The sequence below is a fragment of the Bactrocera latifrons genome, unplaced genomic scaffold, assembly GCF_001853355.1.
Source record: "Bactrocera latifrons isolate USDA-ARS-PBARC rearing strain unplaced genomic scaffold, ASM185335v1 scaffold_131, whole genome shotgun sequence".
NCBI lineage: Eukaryota > Metazoa > Arthropoda > Insecta > Diptera > Tephritidae > Bactrocera > Bactrocera latifrons.
The window spans coordinates 387,655-399,177 of NW_017534753.1; positions in this window are offsets into that span (position 1 = coordinate 387,655).

The window sequence follows — 11,523 nt, forward strand, 5'->3', positions numbered from 1 at the left end:
CAATCGTTGGGCATGCTTTCGTCCGACCATATTTTACAAAGAAGCTGATGCATGCTCCTTATCAGCTCTTCGTCGCCGCCATTGGCCCTCGCCGCTTTGTTATTTTTCAGGCGGGTAATTGCTATTCGAACTTCTTCCTGGTCGGGCAATGGAACGTCTGCTCCATCGTCGTCGATTGGGGCATCGGGCTCGCCTTCTCCTGGCGTTGTGCGTTCGCTGCCATTCAGCAGGCTGGAGAAGTGTTCCCTCCTTAATTTAAGTATACTCTTCGCATCGGTGATTAGATCACCTTTGGGGGTTCTAGAAGAGTATGCTCCGGTCTTGAAACCTTCTGTAARCCGCCGCATTTTTTCGTAGAATTTTCGAGCATTACCCCTATCGGCCAGCTTAACAAGCTCTTCGTACTCACGCATTTCGGCCTCTTTCTTTTTCTGTCTGCAAATGTGTCTCGCTTCCCTCTTCAACTCTCGGTATCTATCCCATCCCGCACGTGTTGTGGTCGATCGTAACGTTGCGAGGTAGACAACCTGTTTTCTCTCCGCTGCGACACGGCACTCCTCGTCGTACCAGCTGTTCTTTTGCACTTTCCGAAAACCAATGGTTTCGGTTGCGGCTGTACGTAAAGAGTTTGAAACGCTGTCCCACAGTTCCCTTATACCGATTTGTTGACGAGTGCTCTCAGAGGGCAGGGGTGCAAGCCAAGTAGAAAATCGCCTGTCTGTTGTGATTGCAGCTTCTCGACGTCGAACCTTCCTTGTGTTTGATGGCGTGCATTTTTTGCTGCACAGAGGCGCGTGTGAATCTTGGCTGCATCAAGATAGTGGTCCGAGTCGATGCTAAGACCTTTTAGTGCACGCACATCTACAACACTGGAGACGCGCCTTCCGTCTATCACAACATGATCGATCTGGTTGATGGTTTTTCGATCCGGAGACAGCCAGGTAGCTTAGTGAATCTTCTTATGCTAAAATCTAGTACTACAGATAACCATATTTCGGGCCTCGGCGAAGTCGATCAGCCTCAACCCATTTGGGGATGTTTCCTCGTGGAGGCAGAATTTACCGACCGTAKTGCCAAAGATACCTTCTTTGCCCACACCAAACTTGCGCTCCTTTATATGGCTACTGTAGTAAATGCCACAAGGGCCTACTCGTCTCTGTCCTTGTCCCGTCCATCGCATTTCTTGGACGGCGGTGATGTCAGCCTTTATTTTTACGAGGACATCAACGAGCTGGGCTTAAGGGACCGGACATTCTAGGTGCATGCCCTCAATTCGTAGTCCTTATTTCGTTTGCCATGGTCGTAATCAAAAGTGGGGTCTCYCATCCGAGGCTGGTGTTGCGTTGTCATTGGGGTGGTTTTTTTACGTGGCGGATCCCAAACCCAGCGCCCAACCCTATGCAGGGAATGTTTCGCCTTCTCACTTTAGCTCACCTTCAAACGGATGTTCTTAAGCTACCCAGAGGATACTTGGTCAAGGACCGGAAGTCGTGAGCTGCTTGAATCATATGCAAAAGGATCGTTTCTGGCCACTCCGAAGTGAATGGCGATCAGAAAACTTTCCTCACTTGCGTGAACCTGTACACATGACTCCATCCTCCAAGACCCTTAATTTTATAATTTTCTAGAACAAATTTTGAGTTAAACGAACCACTCCGAATGATTTCAATTCTCATTCCAGCACATTTGATCTAACAGACTCACTCTTTACTATTAAAAAAAATTTTTTATTAGTAACATTTAAAAATTATTAATATAATTTAATCTAATTCTTAATTTTGGCTGTTGAAATTTCTGTTTCTGTAGCTGAGCAGCTTAGGATCGCAACGCTTAAAAATCTGTTGCCTTTTATGAATCGGCTAATTCCGCTTGTTCGCGGATTGTGCCTCTCGTCGGTTGGGCGGGAGGAGGGTAATCGTTGAGTATTATTATTATTATTATTATTATTATTATTATTATTATTATTATTATTTAAAGAACTTGATTCCGATAACTCACTTTGTGTGGCAGCTATATTCTATAGTGATCTGGTTAGAACAATTGTTTAAGAGGTTTCATCATTGCCTTAGACAATAATCCATTGCTAAGCATTTTCAGTACTAATTTGCCAGTGTGGAATGGACACACTAGCCACCTTGGTCGGGTTCGAGGCCCATCTAAAACCTCTGCCGTGCTTTGGGTGCGGCAACCGGTTGCAATGCAACTCCACATTCAACTGACGCATTTCGGCTTTAACCACAACCACCACGATACTGCCCGAGGGGCTAGTCCGCATGAGAAGGTTGGAGTTACCTCCAAGGGCTCCTGCTCCCCGTGGTACCAGGATTAAGTCTCCGGTCAGACCTCCTAGCCAAAACTACTACCATTTGAGCTTCCATACGGCTCTAGACTGGTGACCAGGGGTTGGATCCTTTACATACATGACATACACACAACAAACTATCCCTAATTTCCAGCTAACCGCCTTCTCCGCTTAAATAATTCACTCGCAAACAACCCTAACTGTTCGGTATTCCGACTAGTGGAGATCACACCACTAACGTCTAATTGTCCATCAGTCCAGCTAATCCCCATACCACCTAGGTCCCTAATGTCCGAGTACATCGGGCACTCCACAATAAAATGAGACCAATTTTCTGACCCCGCCCCACAAGAACCCCCCGACGTATCCTATAGGTGCCTCTGATGCAAGAATGCATTCAGAGGCCCTTGCACCGTAAGCAGAAAACCCAGACTCAGATAACCCGCTGGAGAGCAAAGGGTGGGTGAAAATTTTCAGACCGCTGTCTCAAAAACTGATATACTGCCATAGACTGACGAACAAGGCTAAATCAGCTTAAATTTATGTATATATTCACTTTTAAGGATATCTGACGTCTCCTATTGGGTGTTACAAATATATATTCTTTAATGGTCCGTTATCGGCGATTCCGACAATTGCGCAGAATCAACACCTATTAACTGGACACTATTGATATGCGTATGTAGCGTGTTGCGCTTTTGTACATGCAAGATTTTCTCTAACGTTTTCAGCAAAAAGAAAGTTGAGCTTAAAGGCCTAAATTCTTTCAGGTAGGATGGGTTTTTTTTCCACCTGCCTTCCGTACAAAAACTACCCTAGCCTCATTCCATGATTGTAGCACATAGCTGAACTTAATGTATCCCTAAAAATTGGCTTTAGCCATGGCACGGTTAGACAGAGCGCATTCTGTAGCATTGCTGGAATGTTTCCGTCCGTACCGGGAGATTTGAGATTTTCTGTTCTATTCCGTAAAGATATGTTTAAATTTTCCGCACTACTCCCTTAATAGCTAGGGCTTGGTGTGTTCTTATAGCCGTTCACTTTCCGATACTTTTGCAAATTAGACCGGGCGATGCGAGGCCTTTTCATAATAGTTTCCTGAGTCTCGTCACCTCGTTAGCAGGATGCAAGGAGTTAACACTTATCCTCGACATCGTTCACTGCCACAACAGTCAGGTTATCTGTGCAAAGACTCAAGTCAATATATAAATATACATTTTTCTTTACCAATAAATGCCATTATTGCCATTCTCTAAGAAGAAGATCGGTGGAGGCAATCTTACTCACAGTTTTGGACAATCAGAATGCTTAACGGGTTCTTTCCCCCTTCTGTAGGATAAGGATTTCTTATATAACGAGATCCTATTCCACTTCCCATTTGTCTAAAGAGTTTATCTTACCACCCCCGTGATGGCGCTTCTTGAGCCGAAATGCTTCGAACGTCCCTCGTCATCTTCCCGAACATCGCGTACAGAATATCCTCTACCGCCTTATGTATGTATGTATTTATGTAGCTTTGACCTTCTTTTTCATTGACTGATTTCGCAACCACCTTCCAGTCGCCAGTCGGAACGTCCGGATTCTGTCGTTGTATTATAGAAAGCGCAGAGTATGTACCGGGTTTACCACGCGAAGTGTGGTCACCACAGTCTTGGGCACCGATGGAATATTGCTGAGGTCCACCACTTCTGCTACACTTACCCACGTTATCGTCGAGTCATGTTATATTTTAAGATTTTGACTCCGTTAAGCCACCTTGTCTGCCCCACCGGGTTCCTGCGAACTATGAGCGCAACGATCTAATGTCGTTTCGCAATCTCATTGGTTACCGATATGGCCTTGGACGTTGTCGGTTTATCGTCCGCGTGCTGGAAGTCTAGTTTCTCGTTGAACGCTCCTTTTTCCAGCGATATGCTCCACAATGTGATTAGCATGCGATGGATCCCGGCCGTTCTTCATCTCCTCTCTGGCCCAAGTGAACCGTTTCAACTCCTCTTCCTTCTGGCTGGACTTGTTTTCGGGTTGGTTGATTATTTCGACCGACTCCTTGTACTTAGCTTTTGCCTTCAAAACCTCCTTACTTGGCTTCTTTCGAGGCCTTCATCGGTAACCTGCTGTTGACTCGTTCCGCTGTTGACTTCCATGTTGAGTTTATTGATTCAGGCGTCTCTACCCCTAGCGTTTTATACTTGTCACCAGGTACCGCATTATCATTGCCCAATTGCCTACATCTGAGGATGCTTATAAAGACCAGACCAGAACCAGCTTAAAATCATGACATTGTAAGCAGCGACGCCCTCGCGGAAGATACAGCTAAGAGGAATTTTTGCCGACCATTCACTTTCTAAACTTAATAAACAACTTAGAAACGGTGATGTGTATTGTCTCCAATGTAGGCAGAGTAGTAACTGTTTTTAGGTATGCATTCTACGCTCCCCTCATATAACAAATATTATTATTTTATCGCCCTTATCGCTATAATTAAGAAATGTTGATTGAGCATTGTATTAAATGCTGGTACATATTACTGTAAAGACTATGTATAGTACTGTATCTACATATGTAGACTGGCGAGGTATTTTTCCTCTTAATAAACCTCGAGAAACAATCCGTTTTTTTTGTTGCTTTTTTAGTTATGGAATTGAGGTATTATTTTGAATGTTTTACTAAATATAGTTACTATTGTATATACAAGTATATGTATATATGGTTAACAACTCGAATTATAATTATTTCATCATCTTACCGTATGTTATGCTATATTCGGTCATCTAACCTTAACCCTTGGTTAAGTGCGTAAAAAGGTTTATATGAGACCTCCTTTTCAAATGTGAAGTACTTTAGTAAGCACTCAGTGTATCTATGCAAGCATTTGTGCATATACACATATGTTCGTAATTATGTGCAATGTACCTATGAACTTACGTATTCCAGGAAAAATATGCGTTGACTCTATTTGACCCGTCAAGCCGCAACATTCCATAAATTCCTAGGCGGCTTCGAATAGATTATTTAACAATGACTTTTGTCTGATCCCTGTCGTGTGTGTTCGCTGCATAAACAATACATACAAAAATGACACATACATGCGAATACATTAGGGTGAGTAAAAAAAAAAATTAAATGTTGATCTGGTTGATACACACCTTTAAAGAAACTGTGTAAGTATGAGCTCTAAATTGTAATGGGAAGGTCCTCCGTTTTATAGCTTTTTTTATGTTTCTCTTTCCATCAGGTAGTAAAATTCAATTATTTGAAAAATATCTCGTTTCATAGATTTCGTAGAAAGAAAAATATATATGTAAAACCGTTAGGCGGAGGATCTTCCATTCCAATAAGGAGCTAAGTGGTGTCTATCAAAAAAAAGTTTCGGAGTACGAAGCGAAAAAAAGTCGTATGTTTTGACCCACTATAGTATATGTACCTATTTATAGTTTGTTTCGGATTTCAATCATCTCCATTCGGTGTTCACTGAGGGTTTTTATTAGCATGTGTGTATGAGTTCACCTTAAGTACTCAAAATGTGGACGCATTTTTAGTAATTGGCATGTATACATATGATTGTAATAAAACAGGTAGACATTTGCATTTGCGCACAGACGTTTATATTTACTTGCAGATTGCACAGAGTTTCGAACTATTAAATGCGGCGACATATTACCATTAATTTTGATTTTGATTGACGGTTTTACGATAGCGTCAGTACCAGCAATACGATTATTGGCTTTTTAGACTCATACTGAGTCATTTCATGCGTACCAAACACACTCCTACACGCTCGCCATCCGAGTATAAGAGAGGAAATATACTATAGTTATATTATTGTGATTCATAAACACTTTACTGCCTAGCACGACCTTGACGCTGTATGGTAAATAACATTTCTTTGTTCTAATATTATAAAAATATTAATTTGCCCTTTGCTATCATAAAGTGTTTGAAAGAAGCTCATTTCACGTACGGTCTCGTGATAGGTTAGTCATGAGTCCGAGAAAAGATTAAATTCATTCTCAAAGCAAAATACCACCACCACCTTATAACTCTACGCACAGAATATATGGAATCAGTGCTTATAGTTTAATTTTTACCGAAAATATGTGGTTGAACTTCAGAGAGAATGCTTTCCTGATAGTAATATATATAGTAGATAATTCGAACTTTCGGCTGACTTTATACCGCATGCATCAGCCAATGTGTGAGTTTTCACTTTTTTCAACTTTTCACCCTATTTGGTATATACGTGGTAGGCTTTATTTAATTTTTGCACTACCGTTGTTAGAGTATTTCATTTTGTCTATATCCATCATAAGGTTAATACTTTCTCCATACTGTGGTTTTCAACACGAAATAACATGAACTTGTATAATTTAATATTATGGCCAAGAAATTGACTTTATTTAAAATATAAATACGGGCAAGTGACCGTCGCATCCACCCAAAGGTGTAAATTTCGTTCACATTTTAAAGCGATTAAGGCCGAATATTCCCCACGTAGACAAGCGACACCACATAACTCCACTTAATAGTCCAACGGTATTATGTACCTGATACCCTTGTTGTATCGTTGACCCGTAGCGCAGTCTTCTTCCAATTCAGGCACGAAATCCATTAATCATGACTCTATAGCGTTCCTCGTTGACTAATATTATGACTGGCTTCATTCTTGAATAAATATGAACGAATGATTCCTTCTGTCAAAACCGTGCCTCTTGATAATGTTACGGCTTCTCAACAACGGCTTTAACGTACGCATTCACCAAAAATCAGCTTCGGCTTGTGAAAACGGAATCGGTGGCTATCCCAGTTTTTTCGACGAGTTTCCGAAATTCCGTTCTGAAGTAATTGTGTTATTTTCTATGAAATGGCAAACCATATTGAGTTTAAATCAAGCGATCAGTTGTCAAAAACACCAACCCCGAAAAAGTATTTCATCATTAAAAACCTAATAACTATAACACCTGTTACAAGCTTATATCTACATATAAGCTAGCAAAACTGTTTTATGGCACCATCTTATAATTCCCAAGAAATATATGCCTAACAGAAATTACAACAAGAAAAACCCTTAAATTCGGGTGCACCGAATCTATAGAAGTGTACTATTTTTCATAGCACAAAAATGTTTAAAAAAGCTTTATCTTGTTGGCTAAAATTTTCGTAGCTATGTCTTTCTACCGAAAAACAAAACTCAGAATGTAGGTCGATAACCAGTCCACACGTCGGTGGGTGAAGTGGCGGATGAAACTAAAAAACCCTTGGCGATAGGTGCAGAAAACAATACGCACCACCGAAAAAATATAGAGCAATAGGCCTCTTTCCTTCTGAAGGCATTTGAAAAAATACTATACGAATATATTAGAGACAAGCACTTTACTCGCTAACCGTATAGGGAACATGCTCTGGGCGTCTTTTATGACATAAGTAATATGTTGCACTTTACAAGGGTGTACAAAATTTCGACATGAAAATCCCCGAAGCTCAACGGGGTTGAGTTAACAACTAAGGAACATACCAAGAAGATGCTAAGGTCTGTATGGCGCCTATCGTTTGATCTCATGCATTGCTGTTACATAGCGATAGTCGAGCCAATCTTTCTTTGCGATGCTTTGGTGTGGTGGACCGCTGTAAGCAAAATTTCATATAGAAGCCCCGTGGAACGGATACACTCCACCTGTATTGGAAACACTACTCAGCTTCCGGGAAACGAAATAACTTATGCATTGCCAAAAGTACCATCTGGCCGTGTACCGAACAAATACAGGAAATACATAAACCGACATACAATGAAATTTCCAAAAAGACTGACAGGCGGATCCTTGTGGGAAAACTGACATGGTTTTTAATCACACGGTCTCGAAAAGAATGCCGAATGGTTGTTGGCTTCTATCCGGTCACAATCTATTATAATCACATGCGAGCCGAACGTTCATAAGTAACAGCAGAGAAGTAGGCATGAGAGAGATGCTGAAACACCTTCTATGCCTTTGTCCAGCACTATCTAGAACTCTTCTTAAATATCTAGGAGATTCACAGTTTAAGGGACTAGACGATGTATACAAATAACAAGTCGTTCTTAAAGGTCGCAAAAAACATTGACGTCCTGTGTGACGAATAGTCCACCTAAATGCAGAACCTCCATTTGGCATTACTACGTAGGTCTATGCATGGTGTTACTGCTAGTCAGAATAATCTAACCTATTCTATGTTTTTGTTGTCCGATCTGACATGTTGGGAAATTGTTGCGATGCTTTAGATAAGAATCTACCAAACATTTTGAGATCATACCTTGTCAAATAATAAAGTTTGCCATACATTATGCGATATCGGCGGTTTGGACAACTGAGCAGCTTCTTGGTGAAAGAAGGACGCGTACAAAATGTCGATAAATCGACTTTGCTTGTCACACTTATCTTTTAAAAACATACAAATGTGTGTATTTATATAATTTAAAGGGCGTTCGTTTTGAGTGTTACAAGCATAGTGGAAAACCTAATATACCCTATTCAGGGTGATGAACAGATTTCTGAAAAAGAATACCCATATTTAATTAAATTTAAATATGTCTTGTGCAATGTAAATATTAATTATATAATATTACTTAACAATATTAAGAAAAGCAGGGTTAACTCTTGCAAAACAATGATCAAATTTAGGATTTATGTTGAAACAGTTGTGTTAAACATATCATCTGACGACGACTGTTATCAACTAGCGATAAGTAGCTGTACTCTTGTGTCCTAATTTTTTTGATTTTAAACTTTTTTTTACATAAGGATTGAATTTAAACTGTAAACTAAACCATGAATTTTTGGTTTTATAATTACCTAATGTAGTTTAATAACATTTTTTTTTTTGCTCGGGTTATTAAGAAAATATTTGAGCTTTTTCATTTTACACGATTTTTTAAGTACAGATTCTCAAATTTTTGTGAAACAGATTCCCAAAATTACATATGAATAGTGTATTTTTTAAACGACTTTGATTTACACAGTTTCCTAGCAACGTTACTGCCGTTTAAAACAGATCTTACTATATGTATTATGTATATATAATGTAATATGTATTGCGTGAATTCAATACCCACAAATAACCTGTTTATGTTCTAATAATGAAAAAATATGGAAAATAATATCTTTAAATAAAAAGGTATTAATCCCACCACGCAAAGGCTTCTGCACATAGCATTATTTCCTATTTTATATACTTACATATTTGAAAACATTCAGCAAAATCGGAGTAATACAGCCGCAGTAATTTAAATATAATTGCAAAATGTGGTGTGGTAAGGTTTCCTTGTCCATTGTATTTTATTATACTTATAATTATTTCTCTTGTTCTTTACTGGCATAAACACCGCTTACGCGATTATAGCCGAGTGGAGGTCTTCTTCTTCCTCTGCTTCCCCCGACGGGTGCAGCGTCGAACACTTTCAGAGCTGTGAGAACAACGACTGTTTCTTTGATGACAGGAGATATTTCGTCTTGCCCTGGTTCACTGCCAGACCCATTTACTTTGCTTCCTTCCCAGTCTGGAGAAAGCAGAACTAAAGGCGCGGGTATTGAGACCGATGATATCGATATCAAAGCCAGCAGCTTTACACTCTTATAAAAGATTGTACCTGCTCAATTAAGTTCTTCAGCTCGAATTATTTTACTCATACGAGGCTTGTTGTGTCTTTTCATTGGTTGCGTTTTACACGTGGAGGGTCCCGAACCCAGCGCACAACCCTGTGGAGGGGATTTTTCGCCTTCTCACTTTAGCTCGCCTTCAAACGGATGTTCTTAGGCTACCCAGCGGATACTTGGTCAAGGACCGGAAGTCGTGAGCTGCTTGAGTCATATGTAAAAGAATCGTTTGTGGCCACTCCCAAGTGAATGGCAATCAGAGAACTCTCCTCACTTGCGTGAACTTTTACTTCATTAAAAGAATTTAACTTAATATAAATAAAATAGTAAAATTAAAGCAAACAAAATCAGGACCTCACTTAATCTTCTGGGCACGGATTTTGTTAATTTTCTGTAAATTCTAGGCTCCATTCTTCAATGAAGGCCTTTTTAGATTGACCCTCATTAAATTGTTTCTCAATAGCCTTCTACGGGCTCGTTTCCCAAAAATTCAGACTTTTCGCTAATGACGAAACCGTAATTAAGCAAATGAGACACGTCGCAAGAATTTAGCGTGTGCGCGTTAATGAAATAAACAATTTCCTACGAATATGGTACCTATAATCGCTTCGAATGTTAATAAAAGTGGATTGTACATACTTATGTACATATGTACATACGTGGGCAATCTATCTACTGCGCATGTTCCGAGTGTTCAATTTTATTGTGTAGGAAAGAATTTTTGAACAAGCGCAGCCGAGACGCACACGCGCAATCAACGTTAACTCAAATATTCTCATTCAATTGATGCTTTGTATGTACATATGAGCTATATGCTACAACAAATATGCATAAAATTACGTATTTATCGTACATACAAAACATATCCGTAATTTCATCGGGCATTTGAATTATTCTCATTTGTTTTGATTCGGCTGGTGATAATTTTGAAGTGTTAATGACTTCGACTCGCCCGCATTAGATCTTCAGACTGAGAGATCATTTAAGCAGATAAACATAAACGTTCAGCTAATTAGAAACGATACTTATTTTACAATTAATGATCATATTCTACTAAACCACGTATGTTTATAATATCAACAAAAAAACAAAAAAAGATTTGAATTCCTTGATTTAAACAAACCAAGTGAAGTTAACGATTTAGGTACGGCAACTAATTCGATATTTGATTTAAAATTCGAACTTTTCTATTGTTTTATACGCGAAAACATATCATTTAGTACATAAATGTATTTTATTGCAAAATATGACCAAAGTTAAATGTTTTGAAGTAAAAAAGTACAAAGCCAGCCTGGATGACATGATCTCTGTTCAAAAATTGGTTTAACTTTTCGTTTGTATCACAGAAAACTACACTACAAACTTGATACCCTCCCACAAATATATTCTTTAAGTTGGAGACATTCCATTTAAAAGAGATCGGATTGCCTCAAAAGTTTTTACTTCTTCTATCGGACTATCGCAAATATTTTGAAAAACCAGAAGAAATAGCAAGTAAGTAATACTCTTGTAGAATCCCCAAAGGTGATCTAGTCACCGATGCCCAGAGCATACTTAAATTATGGAGGGAACACTTCTCCAGCCTGCTGAATGGCA